At 36.6% G+C, this 14,119-nt stretch overlaps 1 protein-coding gene across 2 annotated transcripts in view; it reads left to right on the forward strand.

Annotated features, from left to right (window-relative positions):
- Positions 1-14,119, forward strand: part of LOC137281482 (fatty acid CoA ligase Acsl3-like) — a 42,622-nt gene that overhangs the window by 1,020 nt on the left and 27,483 nt on the right. The gene's annotated exons all lie outside the window — the stretch shown is intronic.

A 14,119-nucleotide genomic window follows, 5' to 3' on the forward strand; every position in this document is an offset into this window, starting at 1 on the left:
TTTGTACATGTCGCAGAGTGTTTATGATTTATGCTGCAGACTCTTGATAAGGAGGCATTGATTCTTACAATGTCATTATCATAGATACTTGAGCATGATCAGCATGATCACTCAGCTCAGTTTGTGAGATCACATTACATTGTAAATAGAACTGGGTGAGGCAAGGTGAAATGGGGCTTAACGTCACAGTTGAGTTCTTGAGTATAGTATGCTCATGTGACTACGTGCATATGTGTGTATGTGTGGCTGTTTTACTAACCCAGACTTTAAGGTCACATGCAAGGTAAAACACAACTTTGCAGATTCTGATACCTTTTGGTATGCACTTACTGAAACAAATCATCAAAAATGCCAATTCACCCTATAAAGTTGAAGAAAAAGAATGTGATGAAAAAAGGCCTGCTAAATCAGAGTTCAAACGATTCACTCAATTTTCCCCAGCGCTGGGGGAAAAATGGTTTCAACACCTGTGCTGTGCTGCGCTCATAACTCATGTGCAGTGAATAGGTTCGCGGAGCTTGAAACAGTGAGCATATCCAGGCCCAATTTCTCGAAACAAACTTACGTTTTAGCACAAATCTCAAAATGAGTTTGACAATTTGAAACAGCTGAATTTTTATCTCAACTGCATTTTTTAGACTAAAAAAGTCCAAACTACTAAAGAAATCTGTCCACCAAATTCAGATTGTCTACTATGTTTGAACTGGATACCAATTTCCTTTCATTCTGGGAAGCGCATGTTCCTGCATTTTCTCAAATTTGAGCAAAAACTTGAACTTAAATCAAAACTCCAATTTAAGTTTGTTTCGAAAAATCGGGGCCCAGAGTATGAGGTCATGAGCAGTAGTTTAATCTTGGTTGTGTACACAAACAAGTACATAATCTACTCGTTACATAAAAAAACTATGAACTTGATTGTGGTTAACAGCCTCTGTCACAAACAAAGCTCAGTGTCTGATTTATTGACACCTATATGTCTGCCTCCCTGTCTGCTAAAGACAATATGCAATACGCAGCTTCAGTCATTGATCACATGCAATTTGAACTTAACAACCATAAACAAAATAAATTGATAAATGACTCGTGCACCTGAGTCAAGTCTCTGCCACATTATGTAATTAGGCAGGTGTCATACTTGTACACATGGCATGTTTTTATTCTGTGGGTTGCAAACAAACTACATCCATTTTTCTCAGATAACTGGATCTAACGGAAACTGGTGCAAACTCTTGTGACTATATGTCAGCTTCAAGTCCTGCTTTGTACTTAGACGAATGACAGTTTCCAGCCACGCAGTAGTTCACCATCTCTACTGAGATGATTATTGACAGGATTGAACGCAAATTCAGAGAACATGTATTTACAAAACCCAACATCTCTGTATACATTCTTTATGGATAACAACTTCTAGTGTATATGATTTTGGTTTGCAACGGTATATACATCCATACTGAAACGACGCATCAAGTACAATAAAAGAGGTTGCTATCCATAAAGAATCTTACTTTCTTGTGACTCACCATACTTCTAAAATGCCCATCAAACAGATCGTCTCTCTGTACACACAATGAGCCCTCAGAGTATCAGCAAATGAACCAGCCAATTGGAAGCTGTCGTTACACTTGAGTGGACAAGTGTATTTTTTGCTATTTACAGATTTTTGGCATTTTTATCCCCCTAGTCGATGCCTTGTCTGTCTGTCCATCTGGCCGTCCATCTGGCCGTCCGTTGTCATTTTGTTTCCGGAGCATAACTCAAAAATCATCCAATATTTTTAGATCAAAATTGATAGATATAATAATCTGAACCTATGGTTGTATCCTTTGCTATTTACTGATTTTTGTCATTTTTATATTTTTTTTGTTTTTCCATGAAACGTTTTGGTCCTAGTCTAATGGTGGGGTTGGCTTCGTTTCTGGAGCATAGCTCAAAAACCGTTCAATATTTTTCTGCAAAACTTGGTAGATATATCAGTCAGAATCTAAAGTCGTGCCGTTTGTTATTTACAGGTTTTTGTAATTTATTATCTTCTTGGTTTCCATGGAAACGTTTCAGACGTCATCTCAAAATGGAGGGATTGGCTTCCTTTCCGGAGCAGGACACAAAAATTTCTTAATATCTTTCTGCAAAACTTAGAAGATATGTTGGTGGCGACCCTAAAGTGGTGCCTTTTGTTAGCTACAGATTATGGTGATTCATCATTTTCCTTGGAAAGCTGTCGTTTCCATGGAAAACGATTCTGACTTAGTCTCAAAATGGATGGATAGGTTTCATTTCCTGAGCTCTAACTCGAAAACCATGTGATATCTTTCAACAGATCTTGGCAGATATATCTGACTTATCTTGAGGTGGTGTCTTTTGCTGTTTACAGATATGTGGCATTTATATTTTTTCATGATTTCCCTGGAAACGATTCAAACTTAGTCTAAAAAATCATCAAGTAACTGTCAGATGATTTTTCCTTTCAAGTATGTGGTGGCCGGGGGGGATATGTCATCTTCAGATGACTCTTGTCTTTAATTTGAAACTAATCCCCATTGACAATTATGATAGATTTCCAGAGAATGAATTATGATGTTGTTATTAAAGTAACTTGCAAATGTCAAGAGACTGCAAGGTCCAACTTAAACTTAACATATCTAGCATGTGTAATTAGTTGGAACAAGCCTCAGCAGCAGTGCTTTTGTCAAATTTAATTTTATGACAATGCAAACAATTTTGTAGGACTGCAATTTGTCTAAAAATGTGCCCTTTCTTGTCATTGCACAAATCAGTGTTAATAGACAAGGCCAGTAGTTTGTCCTAAGCAGCTGAAAATCTGGAAGGATTTGCTACACTGACTGGTGAAGAAGTGCATTACTGGTATATCAGTCATGTTGTGTATCCCAGTGTCAGTCCCATAGGAAAGATTCAGATTCATTCTAATAAGAAATCTGAATGTGTTTCAGTTTTAAATATTTTTGTTGTATGCTGTGTAAAATGACCTGTGAAGATCTGGGTTAGAATTGGTCTTCTGTAACCCATACTCGTCGTAAGAAGCGATTAACGGGATCAGGTGGTCATGCTTGCTGACTTGGTTGACACATAGCATCATTTCCCAGTTGCGTCAATTGATGCTTATGCTGTGGATCACTTGATCATCTGGTCCAGACTGTATTATTGACAGATTGGCATCATATTGCTGGAATATTGCTAAGTGTAGAGTTTCACATCAAACAAACAAAACAACTTTATTAAATTCCCTTTATCTTCTTCAACAAAAACATGCCCTAATCACTCAACCATGGCCAAGGACATTCTTTAAGGTGTAGTGTGTTTACAATGAGAAACATATCAGCAGTTTAAGTTGAAATGTTGTTTGCCAGAACATGGTTTACTGATTTTATTGTTATCTTTGTGCGGTCAATTTATAAATGGGTTTTATAGACCGAGAAGAATATATCTCAGACCTGGGCATAGTGAGTGTAACCACAGGCCATGTTTATGGTGTTAGGATGTAAACTTTCCCATTTGGCACTGCTGGGATATGAAAGCAGTGGTGTATGAAATTAAACAGCCACCCTAAGGTGGCTTTTCCTTCAGGTGTTTATGACAGGCCCAGAAGTCCTTTTTCAAGTTGATAAACGTCTATGAATATTTCTTGATTTCACATGTTGAAAAATGGTAAGATTCATCATGTCTCCATTCCGATTGAAGTTTGTGTGCTTTAAGTATATATTTGACATGCCTGAGACAAATTCTATTGGGCAACCTTTTAATTAGTGTTTCTCACCAGTGCTTTGGTAACTTATGCCAGTTCTAGTTGTGTATTTGTTTCTTGCACCATATTCAGCAATAATCTTTATATACTGAGGACACTTAACATGGTATCAACATGAGGAACCAACTGAGTTCTGTTTGTTAAGTTTTTAACCATGTTTATGTCATGATATTTTGTCAAAATCATCTTGAAAATTTCAGTTTGACAAGTAGCCATGGCTACCATGGAAACACTGTCAACAAGAAGTTTTCTCCAATTCTCCTCTTCAAAACTTTGTTAGCAGCAACTATTTTTGTCAGCAACTATGTGTATCCCCAATGTAGTAATTAATCAAGGAAGTGATTCCACCACGAACAGCATTAATATATTCAAAGCAATGAACAACCTTTGAATCTTAAACCAATACCCAGTATTGTACATGATTAGTGTGGCATGATCACACCATATATGGCAAAAGATGTGCCACTGGTGATTATTAAGTATGGGAAAATTTGTCATGAGCTGTTTCACCACTAATCACAGGAATGCACTTTGAACATCTATAACAGTGTTATGAGATAATAACCCCATGCACCCCGGCACTTGAAGTTCAAAGTCCACACCTATGTACTTATGGACCGACCCACTAAGGAATTTTATCACTATCCGTCCGTGAAAGCTGGGTTAAGAAATAAACCTGTATGCAGTAAACCTGATCAGTCACACAGTCTAGCTGGTAAGTATGAGGCCTCTGCGCTAATCATCTAGTCGAGTCATTCATTGCATGTCTATTACAGTTTGTGTAAGAGTGCTGCATGGTCATATTGTACATGGTGTTAATGTGAGTGGTGTCTATTGCTGTTGATAGATCTTGTTTATGGTGAGAAAGACATTACAACTGATAAATGTCTTGAACATTCACTGCTATCAGCATTTGACACAGTTTTCAGTAATAGTTACATTAGTTTCTAGTGATATTATTGGAGTAATAGCTTTGTGCATAATTCAACTTAGGTAATTACGATCATTTTAAATTGCATGAGTCTAGGTTTATGCATTGCTTATTGAGTTAGTTCTTTTTAATAGATAATATCTGCTTAAAACTGTCACTAAATTCAACAACCACTTGAGCCATGTTACGTCTCGTGTTGATCATGATTAGTTTGTATAGAATTACATGATGAATGTATTTCAGTCTGTGGTTCTCATTCCCAGGGTAAGATCTAAATTCTAATCTGAGTAATTTCAAAATGTTCATTTTCTCATTTGTGGTATCCATCATTTAAGTGAACAATTGTTTCCTGAAGAACAACAACTGCGTATTGTAAATTGAACTAGTACCATCAGCTGATAATTGTTATTATCACTTCTACTCTTATTGATTATAGCTCGTGGTGACTTGACAAGTTGTATGTTCAGTGGACTGTAGTGTGTGGTTTTCAGTGTTTTATTGAACACCAAGTTACATCATTTACTTGTACATGACAGTGTCTTGGGTTTTCCCCAAAGAATGTGCAGTTAGCAAGACACAGGTTCTGATATGTTATATATACTATTCAGCTGGTATCAGCAGTGTTCACGTTAATTTGGAAGCCTGTATTTTTCTTGCAAAAAATTAATACAAACAAGCAAAAATTATTTTGCATGCATGTTTTGAATGCATAGATTCATGTGTTTAATTTTAGAAAGTATCTGGAAACGGCATTATATGAAAAAACAAGAAATTTTTTAATGATTCTGGATTGTAATATGAAAATGTCATGCTCAAAAGATTTGGACTACATATTAATAATTTCATTACTGCATGCACTCTTACAAAACCTACCACGAACACTGTATAAATGTCAATGTTTTCATCAGGGTTAAACCAAGGATGCATTTTTGCAGAATTTCCATATCAAAATATGATTTGATGCTAACAGAAATTTTGGTTGTGTCATATGGACACAACTTATTTGCAAACGTCGCATCCAAAAATTACAAGTGCAGCCTAAGTAAGTATAGTGCAGTAAACATTGTTATCAAGAATGAGGACTTTCGTTATGGATATACAGCTGCTTAAATCTGTATGGGCAAGGTTTCAACTTAGGTTCTAAATTTATTGTTAAGAAAGTCAGTAGTACTGGCTTGGATAGAATAACACATGATCGTAGATGGTAAGGTTAAGAACTCACTTTGTATGTAATTTTCTTAACTCAACATGTTCAGTATATATGTAAATGGTCTTCAGTATGATGATATGATTGTGATGGAGGATAAGAAGGATTACGATTAATCCTTCTCTTGTGGGTAAAACATGGTGCTGGTTATTGCTCACAATATGCAGATCAATAATCTTAACTCTGTGAGAGATCAATAATGGATTGTAATTATAAACTCAACAAAAGCTCATGTGGGTAACAACAGGACACAGAAAGCAAGTGTGCACTGACACCAGTCGTACCATGATCAAGGCGATTTAGGATGTTTCTGTCAAAGTTTCAGTCACTTATGTTTTGATTTAACAAGCATGACCATAAAAACATCCTTTGTGAAAGTTTAGTTGATGTTCTGTTTATAATGAATATTGATTAATCACTGGAACTCGTTGATAATTGTTGACACAAACGAGATGGATTGACTGATCATATGATCAGTAGCTCCATCACTAGTAAAATATTGTTGTTGGACCTCAATCATGTTGATAGTACCGGTCGGGGGTCAGAAGAAAATATGTTGTCTATCTTTGTGTATTTGGGTGAGCATTATTAGTGTTAAATACATTTACACCAATATTTTGAATTGACGGTTGTCCGAAATTTTAACATGCTTAAACTCAAATTTCATACAATCAGACAGTTCAGTGTACACATGACCTGATGCGACCTTCTCCTAGGGTTTGTTAGACTCAGTGTAGGAGTGTAAGGAATAATACTGAGACTAAGTTTACTTGACTTACACTGAACAATCATGGCAGTAGTCAACTCTCTCATATGTGTAATTTGACAGTAATGCAATTGCTTAATAAATTAAAACTGTAGACATGATCAGAACATGTCAATATATTTTGTTGTTGTTTCACTGCATATATCAGTGTTAGATTTGGGTGAAATTTTGAGTGGGTCCAAATTGATGAAAATAATGTTTCTGGACCCCCTCTAATGGTAGAGTCAAAACACTCAAAAACCCTCTCTTGAGCCAACACTGATATATATATATATATATCATAATCATGATAATGGATAACACAAAGAATACATAAACCACCATCACTTTTGTGTACATTATTTAGTATTCATGATATGTATCATTTTCATCTTATTGTATATCTGTTGCAGCCCTGCCAGGCACTTTTGAATTTGGTGTCATAAATATATGTTCATAACTGTTAGCCTTCAATATCCCTCTTTCTGCACTGGTTGAAGCATCTGTAGAATAGTCACAGTGTTGCGGTGAGCTATTTTTGAGGGAGTTACGAGTTATTTGATCCCACAAAACATGCAGATGGCAAGGCGCTCCATGCAAGACTGTAGAGGTTCTAGACTAATGCTTAGTCTTTGAATATATATATAGATTTGATAGTAACATACAGACCCATTCATATTGAAAAGGAGCCCCAGGGAGTCAAGACATTCAGAACCTGAAGAAATCTAGATTGCTTGATTTAGGGCTTAATTACTCCAGGGAAAGCAATGGGTAGGGAAAATAATATGGTTTGGGGACAGTGAGACAGGCTATGGAAGTTCCACGTGTCTCAGTTGCTGGGTTCAAGAGAAACTGACTGCAGGGTATATCACACAGGGCTTTGAGGAATGGAGAAAGGGTCCTAGGGGTTGTGGGGTGGGGATACTTTAATTATTGCTATCAGTTGTTCGTGTATGAAATGTTGCTTGACTTGTTTATCATGTTTATATCTGGTGGTCTGGGATACTCTAATCTTTTAGGACATGCTTGTTTTGGTATTTCCCTTTTTAGCAGATAAGGGCAGTTTCGTGTGACGCAAGAATCAGGCAAAGTTATGTCCAGACTTTTCCCTTTACTAGAAGAATATACTACCTGTTTTAGGTGGGTCAGTGCAGGTATTCAGGTATTATTTTCTGAAGTGCACAACTTCTTTCCAATTGAGTGCTAAATACTCTTTTTACATTCCAGCACAGTAACAAAGTAGACTAGAGCACCTGTATTGTGACCATTGAAACACCATGCATAGATAGAAGATGAGGGTAATATGCCAAATCAAAGAACTATGGTAGCCCCCCCACCCCCCACCCCCACCCAAACAAAACAACGAAAAAAACTTAGTCATAACAAAAGGCTGATGAAATAGTCATTGTATTGATAGTAATTGTGCACGATGACTAAACTGTGGAATTCATAGGACTGATCCTGATCATAGGACTTGTGACAAGAGATTATAACGTCTTTGAGTGGCATTTCATTATAATTCAATCAACATGATCAAGAGATTATAAATTTGATGTTGAACCATTGATGAAGTTTAGTTTAGCCGTCAGCACACTTTTGTATGATAATGTATATGTGATCACTCAGGAACATTTATGCCAGATTTCAGTTTTAATCATAATACAAGTAATAAGATAATGTGTCATGTGTACCTACTATCACACGTTTGTGGGTACAGTTTTCCTGATCAGATGTTTTTCCTCTCCTCTCCTCTCCTCTCCTCTCCTCTCCTCTCGGTTTATAGAAAATTTCAATGTTTGGGTATGTCACAAACTTCGCTTACTTCTCCAAATCAGGTTTGTTTATCTAACTTTTTTTTTATTAAAAAAATGAGTGTGCGAAAGCACTTTAAGAAAACACTTTGTTGCTGAGAGATTTGGAGTTCTATTTGCCTTTTGAACAGGGACACAATCCTAATGTGTTGTAACCGCAATATGACTGTTATTAACGTCTTTAGCTCATCCTGGTAACACAGGGTGTAAGTGTCCTTGCTTTACAGTAGTGAACACCTTCATGATACAGATACAGTGTGGCGCCAGATACCCGCCTCCATTCGTTTTGGGGTAAAACTGAATATCTGGATTTATCGTTTTTGTACACCTCAAGAAAAATAATGGTCACGATCATCAAAAAAATCCAAGCAGATTATCTATGCATCGTTGCTGACTTGAATATCAACACACTGCACTTTTATTGCTTTGACTTTATAAACTACATAAAGATCACATATGCAGGGGGTGCAAGTGCATATATCACTCATTGACATCATTATAACTGCTCATTTCAATCTTTAATTACCTTACATCGACCTTTTTGACAACTGTGTACAATTCTCAGCCGTAAACGAAATTTCAACCAATCAGAGCGGCACATCTCCGTGATGTAATAGTGGGTATAGATGAGGGTCTATGCAGAATTCATCTACAATTCAGGGGGTAAATTGTTTCATTTACAGATTTTGTACAATCAGCTGTTGTGAAAAATGAAACCTATATGTTCTAACAATCTACTGTCATTTAGTTTTGTCTCCTGCTTTGCCTAGTTTCCAAGTTACAACCCTTGTTTTCATAGACGGTTCTGTCAAAATCACTTGGTGTTGCTAGGTTGTAGTCCGTGTTAGGTGGTATAAACCTACATGTTATTTGCCATCATTCACTTGATGGTCAGTTAATGAATTTATATCAGGTATAATTAGGGGTAACTCCACTTAGATTACCCGACAAAAGTCCCCATTTGGCATTTCTTATGTCTGGATTGATCAAAGGATTAACCGATAACACGCTTATTGATTAATTACTTTTATGCGGATTTATATGGGGATTTGTCAGAAGGTAGTGTTTATGTATGTACATTTACTAATCTATACTGAATACACTCTGTTGTGTCTGTGTCTATCTAAAAACAACACCCTTCTTTCAAAGGATTAACCGCCAATACATTCATTGACTATTGGCTAACTAATTACTTTCTGAAAAGAATGATGCACATTATGCAATTAGTTGCCCGGTGTGCTATCTTGGGTTACGAGTGAGACTATACAGCAGTGTGAAAAACCTGAAACAATACATCATGTTTTCGTATATTAGACTGTTCACTGACACATCACTTGGGAAATGATGTGGCAGATGAATTATATATCACTCGTTTTTATGGATATTGATGGATGCATTCCTCGAGCAAGGTAATTGACATTGCTCCTATAACTTTAATTTGTTTTAATTTTAATATTTGTATTTTCTTTTTATTAAGTTGGCATAGCTTTCAACAGTACCATTGTTTTCGTTGCGAAGTGTAATGATACAGACGACATACACTAGGGCGTGCGCGCGAATTATGATTCATATAGGCCAACTATAAAATGTCTAGATATTACATTCCTGTTATACATTCACAGACTGCTTCTTTTTATTAAGTTTCAAAATGCATACAAGTATGATTATAAAGTAATTAGGATTATGAGACCAAATATGAAGACGTATATTGACACGTGTCTACATACTGGTGAGTGAACGTTTACAAACCAAGTAAATTTAGCAAGTGAAGAAATTTATCAAGAAGTATTTTCACTTCGACCCCGAGCTTGTTTATGTTATGTTATGTCATGTAAACTCCTTTTTTGTCCTGATGCAAATACATACTTAACTACTAGGAGAAACTACTAGTTTTGATTTTCTAACTTGATGAAAACAAACCATAATATCATTAGGTCAAATGGACTTTAGTCCGTGACTTCATGATTTTAATAAATGGTGGCGCCCAGTCTCAGGATGAATGCTATTTAAGTTTGTTTTCACTGACTTACAAAATCAAAATTACTTTCTACTGGCAGTAAAATATGTATTTTATTGATGGACAATAGGATTTTGCATGACATTGCTTATAAAATAACAATTTCACACTTGGAAGCAAGGTGGAGGTCAATATAATGTTACTTGCAATATTAATGTCCCTTCGACCCCCAGCTTGCTTCTGTGGAAGAAGTCGTTATGTTACAAGTTGTGTCTTGCAAAATCCTTCTGGCCATGATTCAAATACATGTTTAACTACTAGTAAGAAGTAGTTTCAATTTTTTAACTTGATGAAAACAAACCATAATCTCAATAATTCTCACGGACTTTAGCCCGTGACTTCGCGATTTTCAAAAATGGCGTTGCCCTGTCTGAGGATAAATGCTATTTAAGTTTGTTTTCACCAACTTACAAAATCAAAATTACTTTTCACTGGTAGTAAAACATGTTTTTTAGTGATGGGCACTAGGAATTTTCATGCCATTGCTTATAACATAACAGTTTCACTCTTGGAAGCGAGGGGGTTGATTACATATGATAATATTGCCACTTCGACCACAATCTCACTTCCGAGGAAGAAAGCTTTATATTCATGCAAAATCCTTTTGGTCAGCAATTTGTAGTAAGCAGTCTTGATTTTATGAACTCAATGAAACTTGAACTTCATTTTCTATCCTGGAAGCGTGGAAGGGAGCGAACCATCCGATTTAGTATATACCACAGGCTTCCAGAACGTTCACTTCACACACACAAACAACCTATTTAAGCACAAACTATGGGGTCCAGTGGAAATCTGTGCATAGTGACACCATCACCCGACCTCCAGGAGCAACTGACAGCAACACAACATTTCGGCATGTCTTTGCTAATGTTGAGAAATCAGCAAAATGACGAGCTTCCTACACATTTTCTATTATACAACTAACTAAAAGTCGTTCCTTCCAAGACGTCACTGCAGGGCTCCGGCGACAATGTTACGTAATCTGTCATTTGCAAGCGAGAGAGACGCATACGGCTTTTTAGCAACTTAACTAATAACTTGGTATTAATTAACCACAAGTTGTTTTTTTATTAAAGAATGATGTTCTGTTTATGACTAGCAAGAAGTCTTTCATATGCAGTGATGAAAAGAGTAAAATTGAGTTTATTCGTTCTTTAACTGTTTGAATTCAGTGGTTCACATAGTGTCAGATAGGCCTACTAATCACTACCAATGTCTTGCTGACCGGTCATTAAAATTGATAAATACTAATTATCACACCTTGCAGACTCTCGCGTTTTATTTCCCCTTGTCGGCTGGTGGTGGGGTAGCCTAATGGTTAAAGTGTTCACTCTTCATGCTGAAGACATGGGTTCGATTCTCCACATGGGTATAATGTGTGAAGCCTGTTTCTGGTGTCCCCTGCTGTGATCTTGCTGGAATAGTGCTAAAAGCAGTGTAAAACTAAACTCACTCACTTCACACAGTGGAAGATCAAATCTTTGTGCGGATAAGTGAGTTAATTTTGTGTTGATTTATGTGGTTGGTTTGTAAAATGTACCATCCGGAAACCAAAACTGCATATCCGTTGAAGACAGTCTCTCAGATATGACATAAAAGATTGGTTTCACTGTAAGTCCCAGTTTATCAGTACCATCATGTTACAGATTCAGTGCACTAGTATTAAACTTCTTATCATGCTAATTATAGCTTCACACACAACTAACAGGAAGGAAAAACTCTTGTGTGTCAGTATTAAAGTGTATTTTTGGAGTATTGTTTTTTAATGTTGTTGGCATACACAGGAACTGGGAAAGAGAACTTTGACAATGGGCTGTTTTCAGGATTATTGGCCATTTTCTGAAATTGGAATGGGCCGTGGCCCTTGCATAAATAGTAAACTTCAAAACTGTAATGGGCCATTTTTTATTCTAATGTGCAAAATGGTCCATGCACACGGTCTCAGTGTATTTCGTTACACTCCACCACTGAGTCTAAGAAAACCTAGTAGAAGGTCACGTCAGGTAACCTTTGAGCGACAAATGGCCATCCAATCAAACGCGAAACAGTTAAATAGATTTAACCAATCAGACAATGGCTACTATTTAAGGATCGGAGGGACTTTCAAAATATTCAGGTCACGGACACAGATCTCTCCACAAACAAAAATTTGCATATAACAGTTATTTGACCAGCAGTATATACGCGTTGGGGTTTCTGTCGACATGGTTACCATTAGCTAATATTTCCGTAAGATAACATCCTTGAATATAGCCAAAAACACTATTTTCAGCAACTGTTTACTCTCCGTTGTCATGGTTGTACGTACGCCGTGTGCACCATCTGGAAGCGAGTGTACGCTAAATGGCATTTGGAATCGTTCGGGTATGAAACTTTTCGAGATAAAAAGTTCAAAAGGTATGTGCGAATGCCCACTTTCGCGATTTGGTAAGCTGTGTTCTGATTGGTCAGTCTCAAAGGTTATCTGACGCGACCCCCCCATAAGGTTTTTATACTCAGTAGTGGAGTGTAACAAAAAGTACTGAGGATAAGTTTACTTAGACTGCGTTAGTAAGGTACCTTGGAGTTATCATCTACCTTCAGTTTTATGTGATGCCAAAATGGGCCTCCTCAACACAAATATATCTGAAAATGGGTAGAAACAAAGATTGCATTGCAAGGAATGCATGATAATATTCTTCTAAGTCATGGAATCAAAACTGAATATCAAATTTGACAGAATACTACACCCAATTCGTCTCTTCATAAGAACGTCATTTACAATAAGGCCACCCAGATATCAATCACAGAGTGTCTCATGGGCCTGTCATGAAAGTTGATTTAAGACCCTGTTCACAAGTGCTTTTGTGCAATATATTTTTCACATTAAATTGAAGCTATTATCAGGCCATCACACTGCATTCATGAAGACGAATCAGTGGATAAAACCATGAATATGTTGTAAATGTAATTGGTTTTGAACACCATCTGTTGCGCATATTGGATGCCATGAGTACAGATTGAAATGCACATTATATAGTACATGGCTATAGCAGTTTAGTATTTCATGTAACAGGTTTGTATAGATAGTTTTGCTTTTGATTGTGCCAAATTATTTTATTTTTCAAAATTAGATTTCATGAAATGTTTAGATAGGATGAATTGAATGATTCAGTTACCAATGTTGACCATATATGGACTGTTTCCCTTGGCCATGGTAATAAGCATTGACTAGACACCACCAGAAACCAAGGTTAGTTATCAAAATTTTGCTCCAAACGTGCGATCATATCCTACAGTACTGTAAAGCAGATGTAAACATGGGCTTCACAAATTTCAAAAGCTATGGTTCTCTTTTTCATGTACAATGGAGATGCCCTGCACATTTAGGTATAAATTGCATATTTGCAATTTGAGTACTACAGCCTTCTTAAGTGATTCAAAAGATAACAGTCAACAAAATAAACTTTTCTTGACACAGCAAACTGGCAAACATGATGGATGTATTGTCTCAGCATCAGTTCTATCTTGAACGTTAACTACACAGTTATTAACAATGATTAAGGAAGTCACACAGTTATTGGTCAACTTGTGAGGAAGCACATAGCTGTCAAACGTGGAAGATCGAGGCATGACACAATCAGATTCCCCCTTTTCAAAGAACTGCTC

Source organism: Haliotis asinina, chromosome 4, assembly GCF_037392515.1.
Source record: "Haliotis asinina isolate JCU_RB_2024 chromosome 4, JCU_Hal_asi_v2, whole genome shotgun sequence".
NCBI lineage: Eukaryota > Metazoa > Mollusca > Gastropoda > Lepetellida > Haliotidae > Haliotis > Haliotis asinina.